The sequence below is a fragment of the Mustela lutreola genome, chromosome 2 (genome assembly GCF_030435805.1).
Source record: "Mustela lutreola isolate mMusLut2 chromosome 2, mMusLut2.pri, whole genome shotgun sequence".
Taxonomy (NCBI): domain Eukaryota; kingdom Metazoa; phylum Chordata; class Mammalia; order Carnivora; family Mustelidae; genus Mustela; species Mustela lutreola.
Window position 1 is genome coordinate 177605645 of NC_081291.1, and position 22230 is coordinate 177627874.

A 22230-nucleotide genomic window follows, 5' to 3' on the forward strand; every position below is an offset into this window, starting at 1 on the left:
CTATAGAGACCAGATTTTCACATTTCATAGTGAACAAAAGGTTTGTTGAACTTTATATTGAAAGCTAGAACTAAAAATTATAAAAATATATTTATTAAACCAATTACTGTAATTAGGTTATTATAGCAAACATACTTTAATTATGTACTAAGAATGGGAAGAAATAAAGTATAAATCAAATTCTCTTTTTTTGTGGAGAAATCAGACAGAAGAAGCATTTGGTATAATGTTATAACATCCTTTATTTTACATTTGACATTTTATAGAACATAAAGGGTCATTGTTACAAAGATATATGGAAACTTTATCAATTTTTCCCAATGGTCTTTTACAATTTGTTATTCAAAACCATTCTCTTTTAAAGTGTTTATTCTGACATTATCACTGTCATTGTTTCCTTCTTTCAGGTCATTATTTCTCAGTATCTATGCCTGTGATTCCCCAGTACACTTTTTTATATTTATAAAATTGGATAATCATCCATACACTGATAGAGTTTCAAAGAAAGGGAAAAGGATTATTCATGCAATTGCTAAACAGAAAAAGATGTGTTGAGTGGAGGGGTGCCTGGGTGGCTCAGATGTTTAAGCATCTGACTTTGGCTCAGGTTGTGATCTCCAGGTCTGGGATAGAGCTCCATGTTGGGCTCTCAGCCAAGTGAGGAGCCTGCATGTTCCTTTCCCACTGCCTCTGCCCCTGCTTGTGCTCTCTGTCTCTCTGTTCCCTCTCCCAAATGAATAAATTTTTAAAAATCTTTTAAAAAGATATTTTGAATGGAAACTAATATTTAAATTAAAATTTTTTGTACTTTCACTTTTACTTTCTTAAACAATAACATGCCTGCAGAGACTTAGTGAATAAGAATTCATAAAACAGAGGAGGGGTTTAAACAAAGGGCTATGGAGTGATTCTGTTCAGTCTGCCATAACAAAATACCACAGGCTGGGTTGTTTAAACCAGAAGTTTATTTTCTTATGGCCCTGTAAGCTGAAAGTCCAAGATCAGGATGCTCTTAGGATTGGTTTCTGGGGAGGCCTCTCTTCCTGGCTTGTAGATGGACTCTTCTCATTGTGTTCTCATATGGCATTTCCTCTCTGTAATGAGAGAGCTAGAGTTAGAGCTAGAAATAGAGCTAGAGCTAGAGATGATAGAGATACACCTAGTGTCTTTCTCTTTTCTTATAAGAATTCAAATCCTAACAGATTAGGGCCTTCCCTTATGACCTTATTTAACCTTAATTATGTGTATAACCTTAATTATCTCCAAATATAGCCATATTAAGAATTAGGGCCTCAATATATGGATTTAAGGGGACAAAATTCAGTCCCTAGCAATGTGTGCTCAATTATAGCTCCATTACTTTCTTCTTGTTTCATCTTGGATAGATTATAATAATCACTTAGCCTTAATTTGATAATCTCTATAATGTGGAAAACTACTCAATTCATAGGATTTTGAAATAGATCAAAGAAGCAGTGAATTTTAAGGATTCAGCACAGTACCTGGCATAGAATAAGTACACAATAAACACTTGTTATTTTGGATTCCTGATGATACCCCAGTACTAATTTAATCTGAAAAATGAAAAAAGATTGTATTCATTCCTTCATGACACTAAGATATGGTGAACCTAGAAGAGATCAGGGAAAATGGTGGAATAGGAGGATGCTGAGCTCATCTTGTCTGAAAAATTACTGAAGCAGCTTCTATGCAACAAACTCTTAAAATTAGCGGGAACACATCTTTCAAAAGCTAGTCATAAAGAGAAGGCCACATAGAAAAAGATATAGGGGTGGACATGCAGTCAGGAACCAACCCCTGGTGCAACTAACCACAAGTGGGAGGGACATCACAAACATGGAGGAGCAAGGATATCAGATTCCACAGCAGGCACTCCTGGCCTTGGAGACCTGTATAGGAATACAAGTCTCCATAACTTCTGGCTATGAAAGTCAGTGGGGCTTAATTTCAGGAAAGCCAGAGGGCTATAGGAAACCAAGTCTTTACCCATAAAAGGCCAGTACACTAAATGACTCAACCTGATGCACAGCACAGAAGCAATAGTTGAAAAACTCCTAAGGTATACATGAAGAAAATTTCTTGACCAATTTTAAGATGTTTGTCAGAGAGGTATTTCTTTGAAAAGAGAAATAAAATTAATAAACCTTTAGCCAGATTGATAAACAAAAAAGAAAGAAAACTCAAATATATCATAAATGAAAGGGAAATAACAATGATACCACAAAAATAAAAAGGTTTATCTGAGAATACTATGAAAAATTACATGCTAACAAATTGGGCAACCTAGAAGAAATGGGTAAATTCCTAGAAACACACAATCTTCCAAAACTAAAGAAAATAGAAAATTTGAGCATACTTATTAACTACTACCAAAATTGGATCAGTAATCAAAACCTCCCAACAAACAAAAGCCAGGACCAGATGGCATCACAGGTGAGTTCTATCAAACATTTAAAGAAGAGTTAATACCTATTCTTCTCAGTCTTTTCCAAAAAATAGAAGAGGAAGTACCCTACCAAATTTATTCAATGAGGGCAGAATTACCCTGGAACTAAAGACACTCCAAAAAAGAAAACTACAAGCCAGTATTCTGAAGAATAGATGTAAGAGTCTTCAACAAAATATTAGGAAACCAAATTCAACAGTACCTTAAAAGCGTTATTCACTACAATCAAGTGGTATTTAATTCCGGGATGCAAGGATGGTTGAGTATTTGCAAATCAACCAGTGTGATACATCACATTAATAAGAGGAAGAATAAAAACCATAGGATCATCTCAAAAGATGCAGAAAAGGTATTTGCCAATATTCAACATCCATTCATAATAAAAATCTCAACAAAATGGATTTAGAGGGAACATCCTTCAGCCTAAAAATAGCCATATATATACATATATCTATATGTATATATATATAGCACAACTAACTTAATACTGGTGAAAATTCAAAGGCTTTTCTCTAAGATCAGGAACAAGACAAGGTGGTTCACTCTCACCACTTTTATTCAACATAGTACTGGAAATCCTAGCTGCAGCAATCAGATGAGAAAAAGAAAAGGCATCCAAGTTGGTAAAGAATAAATAAAGGGGTCCCTATTTGCAGAGGACATAATGCCATTTACAGAAAACCCTAAAGACTCTACCAGAAACATTTTAGAATAAATTATTTTGTTAATGTTTTGGGATATGAAATTAATACACAGAAATCTATTGCATTTCTATGCACTGGTAACAAAGTAGCAGAAAGGGAAATTAGAAGACAACCCCATGTATAATTACTCCAAACAATAAAATACCTAGAAGTAAATATAACTAAGGAGGTGAAAGACTGTACTCTGAAAAATATAAGGTATAGTTGAAAGAGATTAAAGATGATGCAGACAAATGGAGAGATATACCATGCTCATCAATTGGAAGAATTAATGTTATTAAAAAGTTCACACTACCCTAAGCAATCTACAGATTTAATACAATCACTATCAAAACACCAACAGTGTTTTTCACACACCTAGAACAAGTAACCCTAAAATTTGTATGGAACCACAAAGACCCCAAATAACCAAACCAAATCATTTCACTTGAAATGATTCAAGTGATGGGGTTTCCACCACTTCCTGTGAATGACTATTCCACAGACTGACAGATCCCATTACATGGTCATTTTCCTCCTCATGCTCTGCCTACATTTTTCTTTGCATGAAGAAAGAACAAAGTTGGAGGTATCACAATCCCATATTTCAAAGTATACTGCAATAAAAGCTGCAGTAACGAATTTAATATTTTATTGTGGATAGACAACAAAAGCCCCTAAATAAATATCCAACCTCTCTTTGAAGTCATTTCATCTTTAGCCTTGTTTTAAATTTTTTCCATAATTATTGAAATTAGTATGTTTTCTTAAAGATTTTACTTATTTATTTGAGAATGAGAAAGAGCAAACATTAGTGGGGGGAGGGTAGAGGGAGAAGCAGACTCCCTGCTGAGCAGGGAGCCTGACACAGGCCTCCATTCCAGGACTCCAAGATTGCAACCTGACAGTTAACTGACTGAGCCACCCAGGTGCCCCCAAATCGGTGTCTTTTAATGGGATTTCTCTCTCATTTGTTCATTTTGCTCATCACTGCTACTCTGTGATTTCTAAATTTAAAAAAAAATTTTTTTCTAGTTATTCTACCAGGTTGCTCTCTTAGTTTTCCTCTTCTTTCTTTCTTTTCTAAAATTATTGAAATTAAAGATGAAAAAGACACAGTGCTCATCAAGTCCCTCTTCTTCCACGGTGGAATAGTCTTCTTTAATAGAGCAATTTTTCCACTTAGCTGAAAATGATTCAAGTGATGGGGTTTCCACCACTTCCTGTGAATGACTATTCCACAGACTGACAGATCCCATTACATGGTCATTTTCCTCCTCATGCTCTGCCTACATTTTTCTTTGCTCAATTTAATCCTGTTTCTCTTAGTTATACCTCTTTGGATAACTTAAAGAAATTCCTCTCCCCTTCTTGCTCCATATTTCCCTCAAATATTTGCAGATGGTTATTATTTCTCCTTAGTCATTATTTGGCCCAACCATTTGAATTAGGTCTTTCATCTTTTCCCGTTATCCAGTGCCTCTAGCTATTTCAATAGGTAGGTATTTGTGCTCAGAACTTGCCATTTAAAAAAAAAATGTTCTAAATCTTTGGGAATGGGAACATCCAAATCTCCATATGAGACTTTTCTCTTAGAAACTTCAAAGTGATATACACACACAATGCAGGACAGAAATAATTCAGGGCCTCTTGTACCTGTAGCTTCAGTTGTAATATTAAGTGATGGTGCTTCTTCTTGGTTCAAAAGCTTCTATTTCAAGTCTTATCTCTTTCTTGAAACCTCATTCACAGCATTTGGCACTGTTATAAAGAGGACTGATACTTCACTGTCTGAAATAAAGGAATTCTTCTGCCTCAGAATATTTAAAAACATCCCCCAAAGAGGCACCAGTCTCCTGAAAGAGGAATACATTCTTCCAAAAAATACAATTTTAATTAAAAAAATTTTTCCCTCAAAAATTCTTTGCCAACCTACTTTACTCTCCCCATAAATAGGTCCTCAGATCTCCAGGTTCATTTGTGGCAGTGGTTCTTACTAACCAGGGCTAGAAATACCATTGGAACATGATGTTTTAAGAAACATATCCTCTCTCTCCCTTTCTCATATTTAATGCATTTCTCCTTTGGTCAATGACTAGTGCCATACATAAATATAATGTAATTTCTGTTCCCTTTTCATTCATTTTTGTTGCTATTCCTGATATTTTACAGTGCCAATTGAAGCTATGAGGGTGAGTTGTTAACAATATTTGCTTTGTTCTCTGACGTTAGAAATGATGAAACATAAGGCAGATGTGTTAACTTGAAATGTCTTCAGTATAGATTTGTTAGGATCATAGAGGAAAACCAAATAATAGTGTAGAACTACATGGGCTTTGGAGCCAGATGGCCATTTATCTCTGTATTGTTATAAAATCTAAAGCAAGTAACTTCTCGTGGGTTTTTTTCCAAATATTTTTCTCTCTCTCTCTGACTTGGTAAGTATGACTAGTGACTGTTTCTTATTTTAAATAACTTATTTGTAATAGTTATCGCTATAGAGTGTATCAAAAATTAATAATGTTCCCACTCACTATATTTGTTTGGCTAATTCTGCCCATCATCCTCACAGAAACCAGACCTGTAGGATGGTTGTATTTTCAAAATAAACCTGTCTTCCAACTCCCGAGTTTGCTGAAGTAGTATTTTGCTTCCATGTTAATGCATTTTTCCCTGACAAAAATGTCAGTTTTATGGCATAGTTCTTGCTTATTACATATAATTTTCAATTATATTAAATGAACTATTCAGATTTTACTATGACTATTACCATTTATTGCTCACAATTGTCTTCTTTAAACACTTGTTCTATCTAGAGTTCACACATAATTTTCTTGGTTAGAGTGCTTTCTCAGGTAATTGCTGCAGTGATCGAATACATGGAGAGAAAGGGTGTGTAATATTTGTATTCTTATGAGATGAAAATAAAGGGTATCTTGGAGAAAGACAAGAATATTTATGATATTTATGAATATAAGAATATTTATATATGATACATATCATATATATGAATATAAGAGTATTTATGATAATATTTATGATCAATAAATATAAGTATTATATTATGTAAATATATAAAATATAAATAATATAAGTATTAATAAATTTATAGCTCTTTTTAAAATGTTTCATTGTTTTAGAGGGGAAACCTGATGCTAGATGGGTAGCTTCCCCAAAGTGCATGATCCAGGAGAAAGTAAGGTGGAAGCTGCAATGTCTTTTATGACCTACATGAGGGGTAGATACCAGGGGCAGACTCAGTGGAAGCCAACTTGGATGGTGGCTAGCACAGTAGTTTATTTTTTCATTTAATTAAGGGTTTTCTAAGATAATTATAGATTGAAATTCAGTGACTATACAGAAAGATCAATGCACACTTTGCCACATTTCCTCCAATGGTACATTTTGCAAAACGGTAGTATAATATTACAAGCAGCATATTACCATTAATAAAATCCACCAATTGTATTCAGCTTTCTCAGTTTTACTCCTACTCATTTGTGTATATATATATATATATATATATATATATATATATATATATATGCTTGTTTGTGTGTATTAAGTTCTAAACAATGAAGTTATGAGTGTTAATTCATATATTCAACACCTTATTTAAGATTCTAAAGAGTTTTAATACCACAAGAATCCTGTGGCTTTTTTATAAGCATCTTTCTTCCCTCTTGCACTAGTTCTCTTCTTCAACCCTAAACCTGGTAATCACCAATCCAACCTCATTTCTACAGGTAAGTGGTAAAACAAATGGTAGTATATACATACCACAAAATACTGCTCAGAAATATAATAGGAAAGGACAATTGATATAAATAATAACTTGGATGATTCTTCAAGGAATTATGCTTACTGGAAAAAAAAAAAAAACACGGTTCCTTCAGCCACGTTCCCTCTTTCTTTGTCTTCCTTCCTTTCTTTGTCTTCCTTCTTTTCTTCCTCTTCCTTCCTTTCCCTCTTTCCTTTTCTCTCCTTTCTTTCTCTCTTTGTCTCTTTCTTTACCTCCTTTCCTCCCACCCTTCCTTCCTTCCTTCCCTCTTCTGTTTGAAGAACTTCCTTTAGCTAATCTTAAAAAGTAGGTTTCCTAGTGAAATTTTTTTTTTTAGTTTCTTTTCACTTGAGAATGTTTTTTATTTTCTTTTAATTCCTGAACAATTCCACAGATACAGAATTTATGATTGATGCTTATTTTCTCCTAGTACTTGAAAAATATTGTGCCACATATTTATGGCCTTTGGGATTTTCAATGAAAAATTCTTTGACTCTTCTATAGATAATGTGTAGTTTCTATCTGGTGGCTTCCAGGATATTTTCTTACTATTAATTTTCAAAAGTTTATGATATGTCTTAGTGTGGATTCCATGGACTTTATACTGTTTGGGGGCATTGCTCAGCTTCTTGGATCTGTAGGTGTATGGCTTCCACCAAATGTGGAAAATTTTCAGACACTATTTCTTCCTTCCTTTCTTTTCTTTTCTTTTTTTTTTTTTTTTTTAAGGATTTATTTACTTGAGAGACGGAAAGATAGAGAGAGAGAGTGAGGGGAGGGGCAGAGGGAGAGAATTCACAAACGACTCCCCCCTTGAGCACTGAGCCTGATTCAAGGCTTGATCTCATCAACCTGAGATGATGACCTGAGTCAAAACCAAAAGTCAGACAGATATTCGATTGACTGAGCCATCCAGGCACCCCCCCAGACCTTATTTCTTCAAATACTCTTTCATTCACATTTTCTTTTCCTTCTTATTTTGGAATACCAAATGATATCCATGTTGATTTTTGTTATTATACCCCCCACTCCCGGATCCCTGAACCTCTGTTAATTTCTTTTGGTCTATTTTCTTTCTATTGTTCAGATTAGATAAAGAACCTGTCAATCTACTGTTTTATCTTTAAATTCACTGATCGTATCCTCTGTCATCATCACTCTACTATTGAATCCATTCAGTGAGTATTTATTTGTTATTGCATTTCAGCTTCACAATTTTCACTTGATTTTTTAAATAATTTCTATTTCTTAACTAATATTTGAAACTATTGTTTTATTTGTTGCAAGAGAGTTTAGAACTAGTTGCTGGAGCATTTTAATGAAATTTCTTTATAATCTTTGTCAGATAAATCCCAACATTAGATTCATCTTTGTTTTTTGGTATTAGTTGATTATCTTTTTTCATTCAAGTTTTGATTTTCTGAGTCTTAATATGGTGGATGATTTTCTATTATATTGTTAACATTTTTGTCTGTTGTTAGGGGACACTGGATCTTATTTAAATCTTTTACTTTCCAAGCAGTACCTGTTCAGATTTATCACATGAGGTTTGGCCTACTTTACGGACTGTCTCAAATGGTAGTTTTATTTTTAGAGGCTTTTGGTTTTAGTTTAGTCTGTTTGGTTTACCTGGTGATCTGGGGGTACCTGTTGTTCCTACTAGTGTTGCCTTAGGGAGAGAAGGGGGTCCTATGGTGAGCTGCTGAACATCTTTCAGTGAGGAAGGTCTGATACCTCCTGGTTGTCTGATATGTCTGTCCAGGGATAGGAGATTCTCAGGTGTCTGAGGTAATGAGCTTTCCAAACTCAGCTGTCTCTTTTACCGATTTCACTTTATATCTACTGTGTGGAAAGCAGACTCAGGCTCTTCAAGGAGAGAGAATACTTCCACAGACTACTTATTTTAGCTTGGGTTCCCGGTCCTTACCTAAGGAGTCTCACTCCACTGATGTTGTCAGGGAGATTTCTGTTCAATCTGTGGAAAGGAAGAGCTTGTCTCAGCTGCCTTCTTTTCCTAGATTAGGTATCTGAAAATATTTGTTTTGGGTGACCTTCCTGTGTTGGATGGAAGTATGCAAGACTTCCTGCCATTGTGCAGTTCTACCAGTTCCTTGCCCTCCAAGCCAGCTCATCATCCTCTCTTTATCTTTTATAATTCTCTTTTCTTGATGCCTTATACCATTTCCAAGGTTTACAGTTGTACTTGCCAGAGAGGAGCAGGGAAAAATGGCTTTACCTCATCTATAAGTGTACCTTTTAAATCCTCACTCTAGGTAAATTTTCTTGTATTCATTTATTTCTTCATTTGTTCTTTGAGGACCCACTATGGGTTTAGCACCATTGAAGATATTGGCAATGATAAAAAAGTACAAGATTTATGTCCCCATATAGTTTACATTCTAATATTTCTATGATTACCACTTTTATCACATATATTTTTTCTTCATATATCTTGTGTTTTCATTTATTATTTTCCTTTCTTAGTACTTTTTGATGTATTTTTCTAATTATAAAACCTAATTTTCAGTGGTAACCTCTTTATTTTCAATTTCTCTAATTTTTAAGTTTATTTGTTTTTGTTCCAAAAACTCTTTACATGTGTGTGCTATAATTTATATTCTTAATAAGATTAAGATTTTGCTTCGAGTTTTCTTCTTTTTCTGCCATTAATTATACTTCCATCCTTTCTTGATGCCACCATCTTCCCAGAAGTCATCAGGTTTCCTTAAATAGCTCCATTACCTGCTTTTATCAATAGGTATAAGTGAGAGAGTAAATGATCCTATAAGGAGTTTTTCTCCAGGTAATTGGTGATAATAATTTTGGCAAATTAAAACTTATCTGTTAAGAAATTTCAGAAGAAGCCTTTTTCTATTTAGGTGAAAGTAGAAATGGCTTGCAATTTCTTTCTGTGGCAGTGACATTAAGGAAATATCTTCCTTTTCCCAGAGCTGCATGTAGCAAGCCAAATTTTTCCCCATACCAATAGATTTACTTTAATGGCTAGCCAGATATCCTATGTGATTCCCATCCCACAGTACACAGAATTAGTGGAGGTTTTATTTTTGTTTTAAGCAAGCTCAATGCCCAACACAGTTATTGAACTTAACAACCTGGGGTCAAGAGTTGCATGCTCTACTAACTGAGCCAGCCAGGCGCATCTTGGTGTTTTGTTTTTGCAGAGACACAAACCTCTTTCTAAGACACTGGAGTCTCAGTTACACCCCACACATACACCTAATTTATGAGGTTATAAGGTCTGAGATATGTCTGTATTCTTCTCAGCCAAGATCATCTTGGTGTTTATATCTTTCCACAGGGAATTGTCAGGAGGTTTCCCATTTAGCTAATTGCCTTGCCAATTGGTGGAAAGAGACATGAAAGAACTGAAAAATCTGTAGATGATGGCTGAATTCACATTGGAGTGTACAGAGAATTACTAGAAAGAAAAAAAATGAATATTACAATAAGCACGAGGAAATGAAGTGTGAATGCTTATACAGACATGGCTTAGAGCATTTATGTTTAAAGCATGGAAGGAAGAGAGTTGGCAAATGACTTAATAAGCATGGGGGTTACTGTAAATGAAAAGAGGTGGGAAAAGAGATCTAAAGCTTTACCTTGAATTGTGATTAGAAACTCCTGTCACTCTGGAATTTTCTTGAGAGACAATAATATATATTTAATCTTTAAAAATAATTTATAAATGTTGTATTAAAGTTTCTCTGAGATAACACTTTGTCAAGATAAGACCACCCGTGTAGATTAGAAAAGAGGCCATACAGTAAAGGGTAAAAGTCATGGATTTTGGAGGCAAATACTACTTGTTTAAAAACCTAACTTGATTAATTATTTTCTGGATAAATAGGAGCATATTTATCCTCTCCAGGCCAATTTTTTTATCCGTTAAGTGAGGATAGTACTATTTAGGATAGGATAAGATTTATCTTACAATAAATCCTGAGGTCCTAAATATAACCTTAAAAAGACTTCCATATTATGGCCACTGCTTACAACCTCTTATTTGAACACATCAGGTCAAGGAAACCAGGACTCATTTTAGTTCCTTGAATATACTACAGTCTTTGTTTTGGTTGTGACCTTCCCAAAGGCTATTTCCATTGCTTATAAATTACTTCTCTTGTCTCTATCCCCATGCCTAACTCTTCATCTTAAACCTCATTTTTCAGCTTAAACTTCATTTTTTTCTGTTTTCCTGTCCCTTAGCCTAATTCTCATTTTGTTCTCCCAGAGTTCCATTTCTTTATTATAGAATTCAGAACATTTTATGACTATATACTTGTTTTTTGTTTAGGTTTTGTCTTTCCCACTGATTAGGGATTAAGTCTTGATATTATAGCTTCAATATTTGGTGAGTATTCATCACATAGTAAGTACTTAATAAATATTTGTTAAATGTATAAATTAATGAGCAATTGAATAAAGTAAGTGTCCAGGGAATAGTATTATTAGAGGACCCTCTCAACTACATAATTTATTTATAAGTGTATTAGTGTAAAGATGACTGTAAAAAAGAAAAGAAAATGCTAGAGTTCCCTTAATCTTCATATACCCTTTGTTGCAGACTTTCAATTCCACAAAGTAAAATAAAAGCACAATATTTTTCTCATTTAACACAGATAATAACCTACATATCATGTAGGAAGTGAGCAGCCCTTCTGCTAAAATTTATTCCATGTGTCATATCAACAGTAAGTTAGACACCAATATTTTCTAATAGACTTAAAAGAAACCCCAGCAGTTACTTCTAAACACCATGAAATTGATAATGTGGAGAGAAAAGCACTACTTGTCATACTTGAAATCCCAGGAGTCAGTCAGATATGTTGCTACCATATAATTTTTCCTTCACAATCTTTCCTGTCTACTGAGCCCACACATATGAAAGAAAATAATTCCCTTCTCTAAGAGTGCACAAAATAACCATAGAAAATTCTGCTGTTTCCCACAAACCAAAACTAAGGTAGCTAAGTCACATTTATCAGACTACTCGGTAAGTTGCCAGGAGTCAAAGTACTTTCCAACTATTTAGCTCAAAGGGCAAGTTTAGGAGCCCACCAGATTCTCTTGGGATATAGGAAAAATAATAGATGAAGACAATTCCTGTCAAGGTTACTTTTGTTTCAGCTCATCACTCTTACTGCCAAATTAGCAAAGAGATTGAACAGCTCCTTAGAAATCTAGTGTGAAGAGCATTATTCTTTCAAGACCATTAATCTTTGAATAATGTTCTGGCCGTAAAGATGGATCTGGACATGCAAGACAAATTAAAATTAAGAGACTGTTGCTTAAATAAAAAGAACAAGAGCCTGGATATATTGTGAATTGGAAAGTATCTTATGCAAGCAAGGTACTTCATCTTTCTTGCAGACAGGGGTATTGAGAAAGGCTTCTAAATTGGGTGATAAGAACCCATGAACTACAGATTCCATGTAACCAGGCTCTGACATTCAGATGATGCAAAAGCTCATTTCAGTAAAACTATTTAAATCTCAGACTTACAAATGTCTTTTGTAATTGTTGTTTGCTTTCTGTCTTTTCCACTGTCTTGTAGGTTCTGTGAGGTCATAGGACTATCCATTTGCCACTGTAGCCTTACAGCCTTTTCAGGCCCATGTGTAATGTGAAACTCTAGTGTCCTCATTTTGTCTTTGGCAGGCCAACCAGAAGTCCAGGCACTAGTGCTCGTTTCACTCTCTCATTTAGAAATTATTTTTTGCAGTTCACAGTGGTTACAAAAGAAAGCTTTAAATCTTTCCATTAAGTTAAAACACTGACTATCCCTCCAAATAAAGGACATACGATGTCCTTTAGTGGAGATGCAAACCATGTCTCTGTACTGTTTCCAGTATCTTATACTGAAGGGATCACATCCACGCTTTTTTATTTTTTTTATTTTTTAAAGATTTTATTTATTTATTTGACAGAGAGAGACACAAAGAGGGGAACATAAGTGGGGAGTAGGGGAGGGAGAAGCAGGCTTCCTGCTGAGCAGGGAGCCTGATGCTGGCCTGGCCTCGATCCCAGGACGCTGGGATCATGACCTGAGCCCAAGGCAGATACTTAATGACTGAGCCACCCAAGTGCCCAACAATCAGGCTTTTTAAAAGAACTGAATTTGATTTATGAAATATTCTTCTTTGGACTCTCTCTTTAGATTTTAAAATTAATAGAGGTGAAATAGCATGTTTTTCAGATAATGTCAGATGCTGGAGACAATATGGAAATATAGTAGGAACCATCTTGTACAAGTAGATTACATGTAGACCATTCTAGTGAACAGAATACAGTTAAAAAAAAGTATAGCTTCACCTCATAGCCCATAAGTTTCACATTTAGATATTTACCCCAGAAAAAAAATCTCACATAAGTCTAGAGAGGAATGGCACTGTTACTGACATTGAAGTATTACAGCAAAACTTGGTGTCTGCCACTGGTCATGTGGTTTAGTACACACTAGGGAATATATGCAATGAGAAAAGAAATACTTGATGTTTACAGAGAAATAGGAATAGATTTATTAAAAATTAAAATTGAATATATGTATGATATTCAAGATATCATGCATTTGCTTGAGTGCATGTATATACAATAATATATGTGTGTACACACATGCACACACACACACACTACATCATCCACATGTGCAGGAATTCTGATAATTTCTCAAAATTCTCACCCTCCTAAAGACAGATATTAAGAGTCAGAAGCCTTTGTGGAAACCATAGGCATCTAAAGGAGTTGGTGAAGAAGGTAGCTCAGAAAAGTCCATAACTAAAAGTTGCTTAAAATCTATTTTCTAAACTTGGCTTAGTCATTTCCTCTTTCTTAAACTCCATAGGTCTCTATTTTCTCATCTACAAAAAGAGCATATTAAAACTTATTGCATGGGTAGATATAAATGAGACAACATACTTATAAAGACCTTAACATATGGTTTGGCACATAATGGGCTTTTAAATAATATGAATTTTATTTCTTCCTTTTCTTTCCAACTCTCCTTCTTCCTTTTTTTTTTTTTATTTTCCTATTTTTAAAAGATTTTATTTATTTGTTAGATTGAGAGAGGCAGAGAGAGAGGGAGCACAAGCAGGAGGGAACAGAAGGCAGAAGCAGAGGCAGACTTCCTCCTGAGCAGGAAGCCCAATGAGGGACTCGATCCCAGGATCATGACCTGAGCCTGAAGCAGACGTGTAACCGACTGAGCCACCCACATGTCCCTTATTTTCCTATTTAACATGAAAAGCTGACCTATGACATTTTCAAATTGGAATACTAATGATCAACTTTTGAATACTCCCATATTGCCACTATGCTTCATATATAGTATTTCATAAATGAGATATCCTGAGAATCTTGCAATTTGATACCAATATTATTTATTTCTAGTTAAGAAGACTGAGGCTCAGAAATCTTAAGAAATTTAGCTAGAATATAAACATTATCTAGAAGAATTCAACAGTACTTCTCATCCTTACAGAGAAGCTGAAGTGTTTGAGCATGTAATTCTTTTGAGGGATAATCCTCAATCTTCAGCTACTCTGTGTATGGCTAAAAGAGTGGTATTAAATGGGTAGAGTGCAATATTGAATTTTTTTCCTGCTCTTGAATGGTACAAAAGTGGCCACAAACTGAAAAAGACATGGGATGAGAGAGAAAGGGAAGAAAGGAACTCACCTTTGTAGAATTTTGTAAAATGTAGACTCAATCATGAGAAATTTATGAGGCAGTTTTGAATATATTTGTACTTCTTTCATGGGTTTAGATTGTATAATCTCTGAGAATAATTGCTCTTGGAAGTCATGCTAACACATCTCAACATCTACTCATTGACCAATTACAGGAGGGAATGGATTTTTCTGAAACCCATATTGGTGGACAGATCTCAAAAAGAACTGCTAAAAGGGTTCCTGCTTTATCTGAGCTGAGATGCAGAACCTCTTTCAGCAAGTCTCTCTTCCTCAATTTCATTCTTTGGAAACTGGAGTGTGACAGTCATTACTGTCTAGTGGAATCTCTCAAATGATTGCTTTAGAGCTATAGTTCTCAAACCTGGTTACACATTGTAATTACCAGGGAGCTTTAAAAAATCCCAATGTTTAAATTCCACCTTACAAAGATTCTCACTCAGGGGTCTGAATATCGGAATTTTAGAAAGTTTCCAGATAATTCTAATGTACTGACCAATTTGAGGACCATTGCCTTAAGCCTGTTGTGCCTGTAGAGCTTTTAGTCTAATGGAACTATGGAAAAAGAGAAAGTATATGGTAATAAACTGCATCTTGCTCAACATGATTCTCTCCAGGTGAGAATAAGCAATAAATAGCCGTTTAAGTGGATGCCCAACAATTCTGGTTAGTGACCTGCAGCAGAAAGAGGGACAAAGGTCCTAGATCAGAGGTAGAAGCAATTTTGAGATGCATAGAGACTGAGGAGCAGTATTCAAGAAAAAATAAGTCCGGAGCCACTTTCAAATAAGTAAAACTAAAATTTCTGTTTTTTTCAATACATATTAGATAGAAGCTGAGGTTATAGGGCAAAATCAGAATTCATCTTAAAATCTGGGCTCATTCCACTGTACTACAGACTTTTTCTATTACTCATGTTCTAAATGTCAGATATATATGTTTCAAGCCCAATGGTCAAGCAGATATATTCACTTCCTTGTACTCTCTGATGTTTTTACTGCCTCTGAGTTTATTTCACACTCTTCTTTAATGCCTCCCATCTCCATTCCATTCCTCAAGGTCTTAATCAAGCCCAATATTCCTCTGAGGTCTTTCCCCAAATATCCTAGGCTATATAGCTCCCTCTCATTCTAGAAAACATGTTATACTTCCATTTGGCATCACATAGACAATTGTTGCTTAATGTCTGTATGTGTGTAAATTCTATTTTTATAATTATATTTTAAGTTTCATGTATATAGATGCCACGTTTTACTTGTTTTGTGGTTCATATATTCCCTGACACAGTGCCAGGCACATTGTGCATGCTCCTGAAATATATGATCAAGTGATGGATTATAAATATTAATAATTCTCAATGTTTTCAAGGAAAGAAAAATTAAAAAAAAATGAGACCGCTTCCAAGAAAGAAATATGATAAATAATTATCATGTTAAACTTGATAAATGGATCTTTTTAATGGGAGAGGCATCCCTCCAGTACACCTGCACTCAAGAAATGTGTAATCAAATTATAAGCACAAGACACCCGCCACCAATTTAACATTTAGACATGACATCATTTTTTCCTATGATTCAGTAGGATTATTTGACCATTCAACAATCCAAGACTGTTTATTCCAGAGTTGTTTTTTTAACTTTGTTTAACCATCTCCTTGACTTTCTTTAAAATATGTAACTTTGATACATTCTCTTCTTTACTGGAAATTCTAACTCTAAATATCCCATTACAAATCTGGAGTTTGAAAGAGAACTTCTGGGGCATTGAGATAATTTTTCCCTCCTTTCCAGGAGCCAAGTTTCTTCCTCCATATTTTCCCAAATGCCACAGCCAATAATGACCTGAATACCTCAATGAATTCCAAGGAAAAATGCCACTTGGTTTGACTGACCTCATTGTTGGGACTGTCTAGCAAAAGGGCTACTTGAACATTTGTTTTTCTCCTTTTGAGAAAATTCTATGATTAGACCATTTAAAATAATGTATTACCACCCCCACATCTTTTTAAGCTATAATTTCAAAAGTTTTGTTTTTTGTTTTGTTTTGTTTGTTTTTTTGGTATGGTTTGTGTGTGTATGTGTGTGTGTTTAAGGGTTTAAGTGTGTAATGCTATTTCCCTATGTTTCATTGGTCCCTTTCTTTTTATTTAGGTGAACTGAGAAAAGTGGCTTCATTAAGACAATGAAAGGCATTGTGGATTAAAGATTCATACCTATTCTATGGATGATCAATGAAAGGTTGGCTACAGTTCACTTATGGGAGATTTGAGGTTTTGATTACAGAACATTGGTCATCAATTCTGGTGTTTATCCAAATGACCCATCGACCTCTTTCGAAAATCTCTATGTCTGGCCATTCTCCTGAGATGAACTTAAGAAAAGCCTGCACACCATCAGGTAACAATTTTATCTTTTTAAGAAAACAGATGAGTTCAATAAACTGTAACCATTGTTTTTAACTAACTCGGATCTCTGTACCCCTTTTGCTGAAAATAAACTACATGTTATAAGAGAACATGTAGTTATACCTCTACTTAGAATTAAGAGTGCTCATTGTTTTTAGTGTTCTATTAGATAATACAGAAAAATAAGGCCCTCAGAGTAAAGAATGAGGTAAGAAGATTATGGTATAATATTCTCATAAAATTTCAAATTCTGACTACACATACAAACATATAGACATCTCCAACAGGAGAACAGCTATTCAATTTCCCATTGTTCTTCCTCCACTAATAGAATTCAGTTGTCAGTTGTGAGCAAAACTACTCTGTGTACCCCATTGTAAGAGAAACTAGATCTGTTTATGGTCCAAAATGATAATCACTTGTATCAGCAGGCTGGAAAATTTTGAGTATCATTTGTTTAATTATTTAATATCTTATTTAATACGGCAAAAAAGGGAGCAAAAACCATTTGTTTCTTTTCTTTGATGTCCTGAAACCTGTGTTCAATGAGATTAAAAGATTGATAGTAAGATATAGCTAACCCAAAGAGGGGCTACAACAGTATCTTACAGTAGCGGTCCAATATTTATCTGAAACATGAAATGGTCACCACAATGAGTCTAGGTACTGTCTGCCACCATAAAAACTAGTTCCCATTATTAACTGTATTCCTTATGCTGTACATTATATCTTTGTATCTTATTTATTTTCTAACTGGAAGATTTTACCTCTTAATCACTCTCACCTATTTTGCCCATCCACCACCCACACCCCTCTGGCAACCACTAGTTTGTTCTATCTATGAATCTGTTTCCATTTTGTTTTGTTTGTTCATTTAAAAAAAATTTTTTTAGATTTCACATATAAGTGAAATATATAGTTTTTGTCTCCCTATATGACTTGTTTCACTTAGCATGATATTAAGTTCATCCATGTTGTTGCAAATGGCAAGATTCATTCTTTCTTATGGCTGAGTAATATTCCATTGTGTATATATACCACATCTTTATCCATTTATCTATTGAGGTACATTTAGCGTGTTTCTATATCTTGGCTATTATAAATAATGCTACATTCAACATAGGAATACATGTATTTTCAAATTAGTTTTTCATTTTCTTCAGATAAATACCTAGATTTGGAATTTCTGGATTGTATGGTAGTTCTACTTTTAATTTTTTGAGAAACCTCCATATTCTTTCGCATGGTGGCTATACAAGTTTACATTCCTACCAACTGTGCATGAGGGTTCCCTTTTCTCCACATCCTCACCATTTATTATTTCTTGTCTTTTTGATACTAGTCATTCTGACAGGTCTGAGGTGATATTAGATTGAAGTTTAGATTTGCATTTCCATCATAATTGGTGATATTGCACATCTTTTCATTTATGTGTTGGCCATCTGGATGTCTTCTTTGGAAAAATGTCTATTCAGATTCACTACCTATTTTTTTTTAATATTTTATTTATTTATTTGACAGAGAGAGATCACAAGTAGACAGAGAGGCAAGCAGAGAGAGAAAGGAAAGCAGGCTCCCCAACAAGCAGAGCGCCTCATGCGGGTCATGATCCCAGGACCCTGAGATCATGACCTGAGCCGAAGGCAAAGGCTTAACCCACTGAGCCACCCAGGTGCCCTCCACTACCTATTTTTTTAAAAAAGATTTTACTTATTTATTAAAGAGAGAGATTGAAATCACGAGCAGCAGGGAGGGGCAGAGGGAGATTGAGAAGCAGACCTCCCACTGAGCAGGGAACCTGACATAGGACTCAATATCAGGACCCTGAAATCATGATCTGAGCAGAAGGCAGATGCTTAATTGAGCCACCCAGTCATCCCCCCTTGCCCATTTATTAATCAGAGCTTTTTAATATTGAATTTAATGAGTTCTTCATATATTTAATGTTAACCCCTTTATTGGATATATCACTTGTGAATATCTTCTCTCATTCAGTTGGCTCTGTTTTCATTTTATTGATGGTTTTCTTCACTGTGCAAAAACCATACAGTTTGACGTAGTCCCATTTACTTTTACTTTTGTTGTCCTTGCCTGAGAGACAGATCCAAAAAATACTGCTAAGGCTGATGACAAAGATCTTACTGTTCATGTTTTCTTCTAAAAGTAAGTCTTTAATCCATTTTGAGTTTATTTTTGTATATGGTGTAAGACAGTAATCCAGTTTGTATGTAGCTGTCCAGTCTCTCAACACCATTTATTAAAGGCACTATTTTTTCCCTATTATATATTCTTGCCTCCTTTGTTGTCAGTTAATTGATTATATAAGCATGGGTTTATTTCTAAGATCTCTGTTCTGTTCTATTGATCTATGTGTCTGTTTTTGTGACAGTACCATATCATTTTTGGTTTTGTTTTTATTTAAGTTCAAGTTAGTGTACTAACAGATAGTGTATCACTAGTTTCAGGGTAGAGTTCAGTGATTCATCAGGTGCCTATAACACCCAGTGCTCATTCCATCAAGTGCCCTTCTTAATGCCCTTCACCCAATTACTCCATCTCCCCACCCACTTTCCTTCCAGCAACCCTCAGTTTGTTTCTTATAGTTATGGGTCTCTTATGGTTTGCCTCTCTCTCTTTTAATCTTATTTTTCCTCCCTTCCTATATATTCCTCTGTTTTATTTTTTAAATTCCACATATGAGTGAAATCATATGGTATTTTTCTTTCTCTGAGAAACTTTCCTTGCTTAGCATAATAAACTCACCATTCTTGTTGTTCCAAATGACAAGATTTCATTCTTTTTGATGGCTGAGTAATGCTCCATTGTGTATATCACATTTTCTTTATCCATTCATCTATCAGTGGACATGTTGGTAATTGTGGACATTGCTGTTATAAACATTGGGATGCATGTGCCCTTTCAAATCACTACTTTTGTATTCTTTGGATAAATACCTAGTACTACAATTGCTGGGATATTGGGTAGTTCTATTCTTAACTTTGTGCGGAAATTCCATACTGTTTTCCAGAACGGCTGTGCCAATTTGCATTCCCACCATCAGTGAAAAAATGTGAGACATAAATCCATCAAAATTCTAGAGGAGAACACAGGCAGCAACTTCTTTGACCTCACCTAAAACAACTTCTTGCTAGCCAGTACCATACTGTTTTGATTACAATAGCATTGTAGTATAGTTTGAAATCTGGGAAGTTGATACCAACTTTATTCTTCTTTCTCAAGATTGCTTTGGCTATTTAGGGTCTTTTGTGGTTCCATACAAATTTTTGGATTATTTGTTCTAGTTCTGTGAAAAATTCCATTGGTATTTTGATGGTGGTTGTATTGAATTTACAAATTGATTTGGGTAGGATGGACATTTTAACAATACTAATTCTTCTAATTCATGAGTATATCTTTCAGTTTATCTGTGTCATTTTCAGTTACCTTTCATTGACGTTTTATAGTTTTCAGAATATAAGATCTTTCACCTCCTTAATTAAACTTATTCCTAGGTAATTTGTTCCTTCTGATTCAGTTTTAAGTGGGATTATTTTCATAATTTATCTTTCTTTTTTTTTAAAGCTTTAATGGAGATTTTTATTATTGTTCTTTTTTTAAAAAAATTAACATATAATGTATTGTTAGCCCCAGTGGTACAGGGCAGTGAATCCCCAGGTTTACATACTTCACAGTGCTCACCATAGTACCTACCTCCCCCAATGTCCATAACCCCACCACCCTCTCCATACCCCATCCTCCTGACAACCCTCAGTTTTTTTGTGAGATTAAGAGTCTCTTCTAGTTTTGTCTCCCTCCTGATACCATCCTTTTCCATTTATTTTTTCCCACCCCCCAAACCCCCCACATTGCATCTCCACTTCCTCATATCAGGGAGATCATATGATAGTTGTCTTTCTCTGATTGACTTATTTCACTAAGCACATGTCGTCGCAAATGGCAAGATTTCATTACTTTTGATGGCTGCATAGTATTCCATTGTATAAATATACCACCTCTTCTTTATCCGTTCATCTGTTGATGGACATCTAGGTTCCATCCATAGTTTGTCTATTGTGGATATTGCTGCTATAAACACTCAGGTGCATGTGCCCCTTCAGATAACTACATTTGTATCTTTAGGGTAAATACCCTGTAGTGCAATTGCTGGGTCATAGGGTAGCTCTATTTTCAACTTTTTGAGGAACCTCCATGCTGTTTTCCAGAGTGGTTGCACCAGCTTGCATTACCACCAACAGTGTAGGAGGGTTCCCCCTTCTCTGCATCCTTGCCAATATCTACCAATTCCTGACTTGTTAATTTTAGCCATTCTGACTGGCTATTTGTATTATTGTATTTCCCTGATGCTGAGTGATGTGGAGCACTTTTTCATGTGTCTGTTGGCCATCTGGATGTCTTCTTTGCAGAAATGTCTGTTCATGTCCTCTGCCCATTTCTTGATTGAATTATTTGTCCTTTGGGTGTTGGTTTGATAAGTTCTTTATAGATTTTGGATACTAGCCCTTTATCTGATATGTCATTTGCAAATATCTTCTCCCATTCTGTCATGTGTCTTTTGGTTTTGTTAACTGTTTTCTTTGCTGTGCAAAAGATTTTGATCTTAATGAAGTCCCAATAGTTCACTTTTGGCCTTGCTTCCCTTGCCTTTGGCAATGTTCCTAGGAAAAAGTTGCTGCAGCTGACGTCGAAGAGATTGCAGCCTGTGTTTTCCTCAAAGATTTTGATGGGTTCCTTTCTCACATTGAGGTCCCGCATCCATTTGGAGTCTATTTTTGTGTGTGGTGTAAGGAAGTGGTCCAGTTTCATATTTATGCATGTGACTGTCTAATTTTCCCAACACCATTTGTTGAAAAGACTATTTTTTTTCCACTGGACATTCTTTCCTGCTTTGTCAAAGATTAGTTGACCCTAGAGTTGAAGTCTATTTCTAGGCTCTCTATTCTGTTCCCCTGATCTATGTGTCTGTTTTTGTGTCAGTACCATACTGTCTTGATGATGACAGCTTTGTAATAGAGCTTGAAGTCTGGAATTGTGATGCCACCAACTTTGGCTTTCTTTTTCAACATTCCTCCAGCTTTCGAGGGCTTTTCTGGGTCCATGTAAATTTTAGGATTATTTGTTCAATTTCTTAGAAAAAAAATGGATTGGATTTTAATAGGGATTGCATT

General features: G+C 35.0%; 1 long non-coding RNA gene across 2 annotated transcripts in view; it reads right to left on the reverse strand.

Annotated features, from left to right (window-relative positions):
- Positions 1 to 237: 237 nt before the first annotated feature.
- The window catches only part of LOC131825210 (uncharacterized), a 93390-nt gene continuing 71397 nt past the window's right edge, over positions 238 to 22230 (reverse strand). For both annotated transcript variants that reach the window (XR_009351160.1, XR_009351159.1), the window contains one exon: positions 238 to 1094. This is a non-coding gene — a long non-coding RNA (uncharacterized LOC131825210). The remainder of the gene's footprint in view (positions 1095 to 22230) is intronic.